The sequence below is a fragment of the Triticum urartu genome, chromosome 1A (genome assembly GCF_056163025.1).
Source record: "Triticum urartu cultivar PI428250 chromosome 1A, HENAU_Tu73, whole genome shotgun sequence".
Lineage (NCBI taxonomy): Eukaryota > Viridiplantae > Streptophyta > Magnoliopsida > Poales > Poaceae > Triticum > Triticum urartu.
This window is the reverse complement of record NC_141873.1, coordinates 127,457,246-127,460,836: the sequence shown is the minus strand read 5'-3', so window position 1 is coordinate 127,460,836 and position 3,591 is coordinate 127,457,246.

Genomic DNA, 3,591 nt, shown 5'->3' with positions numbered 1-3,591 from the left:
AACTCGAGGCGGGGGAAGGGTTCGATTGAGCACGAGAGGGAAAAAGTGAAAAACATTGTCCCTTTATAAAGAGGGTGAATATCAAGCGTCCTCTCCGTAGCCGTTTAGGACTTGCCTATAATCTAGGAGTCCTAGACACGGTTGGGTTACCCACGACCGCATTAATGAGAATCCCGTAATTGGGGGAACATGATCTCCGCTTCAACAAGACATGTCAAGAAACCGCCTCGCGTTATGTGTGGAGCTGGTTAAAAGAAACGGTTCGAATAATCACCGGGCCATGACATAACGTCATGCTGCCAAAACGAGTCAGCAAATTGGATTTGCGAAAATATTATTATCTCTACGGCGGTATGTGGAACTTATTTTGCAGGATCGGACACTATCCTCGTATTCAAATTCTTCTGTGATGTATTCGGAGAAGGAACCCGCCTTGCAATGCCGAAGACAATACTGCGCGCCGGACTCATCGTCATTGAAGCCTGGTTCAGGGGCTACTCAGGGAGTCCTGGATTAGGGGGTCTCTGGACAGCCGGACTATCTCCATTGGCCGGACTGTTAGACTATGAAGATACAAGATTGAAGACTTCGTCTCGTGTCCGGATGGGACTCTACTTGGCGTGGAAGGCAAGCTAGGCAATACGGATATGGATATCTCCTCCTTTTTAACCGACCTTGTGTAACCCTAACCCTCTCCGGTGTCTATATAAACCGAAGGGTTTTAGTCCATAGGACAACAATCACAACATACAATCATACCATAGGCTAGCTTCTAGGGTTTAGCCTCTTTGATCTCGTGGTAGATCTACTCTTGTACTACCCATATCATCAATATCAATCAAGCAGGACGTAGGGTTTTACCTCCATCAAGAGGGCCCGAACCTGGGTAAAACATCATGTCCCCTGCCTCCTGTTACCATCCGGCCTAGACGCATAGTTCGGGACCCCCTACCCAGATCCGCCGGTTTTGACACCAACAGGCGCCGATTATGGAGTTTTCCTCCGCGGATATCTTTCAGCACTCGCCCCTGGGCGACGTGCTGAATTCATTAAGGTCTCTCTCCTTGTCGGAAGGCCCTTGGCGGAACTATGTCCGGCTTGAGTGGGAAGAGGACGACAAAGAAATTCGTTCCCCACCCACCACCCACTTAATAGCCACTGTCAACGACTTAACCGACATGCTTGATTTCGGCTCCGAAGACATCGATGGTATGGACGACGATGTAGGAGAAGAACAGGAACCACCGCCCACAGGGCGCTGGACTGCCACCTCATCATATGATATATACATGGTGGACACCCCCAAAGAAAGCGATGGCAATAAGGCAACAGAGGATAATCCCCTCGAGAAGCAATCTAAGCACCAACGTCAACGGCGCCACTCTAAGCCCCGCCATAGCAAAAGCGGCGGTACCGAAACAAGAGACAATAACGCTGCGGATAGCGCCGAAGACGAAGACAATCCCCTCCAGCCAGGCCTCGAGCAGGAGGATGGGCAAGCTAGCCCTAAGGAACAGGCAGCAGTCGAAGAATCAGAGTATGACAATTACATGCCTCTCTCCGAAGGCGAGGTGAGCCTTGGCGACGAAGAATTTATCATGCCTGAGGATCCCGCCGAACAGGAGTGCTTCAAGCGCCGGCTTATAGCCACAGCAAAAGGCCTGAATAAAAAGCAACATTAGCTTCAAGCTGACCAAGATCTGCTAGCGAATAGATGGACTGAGGTCCTGGCGACTGAGGAATACGAACTCGAGCGCCCAACCAAAAGTTACCCAAAGCGCAGGTTGCTTCCCCAACTCGAGGAAGAAGCATTAAAGCCTACACCTCCAGCGTATGATGCGGCTGACCGGCCACCTCGTGGCCGAGACAAAGCGGCATGTCAGGCCGAAGTCTAGCCCGCACCCCGTCGCCAGTTAAAGAAAAATACCAAGGCCCGGGGTAACACGCAGGACCTGCGAGACGTATTGGAAAACAAGGCAGGACATGCAAGATCGATCTACGGATCACGGGGGCGCGCCCCAACGCGTGACGACGACCGTCACGCCGGATATACTAAAAGCAAATCCGGTCGGGCCGAATACAGCAGATAAGACTCGTATGAACTGCGTCGTGATATAGCCCAGCACAGAGGCGCCGCACACCCCCTATGCTTCACTGATGAAGTAATGGATCACGAATTCCCATAAGGTTTTAAACTCGTGAACATTGAATCATATGATGGTACAACAGACCCCGCGGTATGGATCGAAGATTTCCTCCTCCACATCCACATGGCCTGCGGTGACGATCTACATGCCATCAAGTACCTCCCATTAAAACTCAAAGGACCTGCTCGGCATTGGCTCAATAGCCTGCCAGCAAACTCCATTGGCAGTTGGGAGAATTTGGAGGACGCATTCCTTGACAACTTCCAGGGCACTTATGTGCGACCACCAGATGCCGATGACTTGAGTCACATAACCCAACAGCCAGGGGAATTAGCCAGGAAATTATGGACTCGGTTCCTAACTAAAAAGAACCAAATTGTCGACTGTCCGGATGCCGAGGCCTTAGCGGCATTTAAGCATAGCATCCGCGACGAGTGGCTCGCCCGACACCTCGGCCAAGAAAAGCCGAAATCCATGGCAGCCCTCACAACACTCATGACCCGCTTTTGTGCGGGCGAGGATAGCTGGCTGGCTCGCAGCAACAACACATCAAGAAACCCTGGCAATTCAGATGCCAAAGATAGCAACGGCAGCCACGTCGCAACAGACACAAGCGCCGCAACAATGGCGACAACGCCGAAGACACGACAGTTAATGCCAGATTCAGTGGCTCTAAATCCGGTCAGCAGAAAAAGCCGTTCAAAAGAAGCAATCCGGGCCCGTCCAGCTTGGACCGCATACTCGATCATTCGTGTCAAATTCACGGCACCCCCGATAAACCAGCCAACCAAACCAACAGAGAATGCTGGGTGTTCAAACATGCTGGCAAGTTGAATGCCGAAAACAAGGAAAAGGGACTGCATAGCGACGACGAGGAGGAGCCTCGGCCGCCGAACACAGGAGGACAGAAGAAATTTCCTCCCCAAGTGAAAACGGTAAACATGATATACGCAACCCATATTCCCAAGCGGGAATGGAAGCGTGCACTGAGGGACGTCTATGCGATGGAGCAAGTCGCCCCAAAGTTCAACCCATGGTCTTCTTGTCCAATCACCTTCGATCGTAGAGAGCACCCCACCAGTATCCGTCATGGCGGTTCTGTCGCATTGGTCCTTGGCCCCATCATTGACGGATTTCACCTCATTCGAGTCCTTATGGACGGTGGCAGCAGCCTGAACCTGCTCTATCAGGATACATTGCGTAAAATGGGTGTAGACCCCTCGAGGATCAAACCCACCAAAACCACCTTTAAAGGTGTCATCCTAGGTGTAGACGCCTGTTGCACGGGCTCAATCACACTGGAAGTGGTCTTTGGATCTCCGGACAACTTCCGAAGTGAGGAGTTAATCTTCGATATTGTCCCCTTCCGTAGTGGCTATCACGCACTGCTCGGACGAACCGCATTTGCCAGATTCAATGCGGTACCGCATTATTCATACCTCAA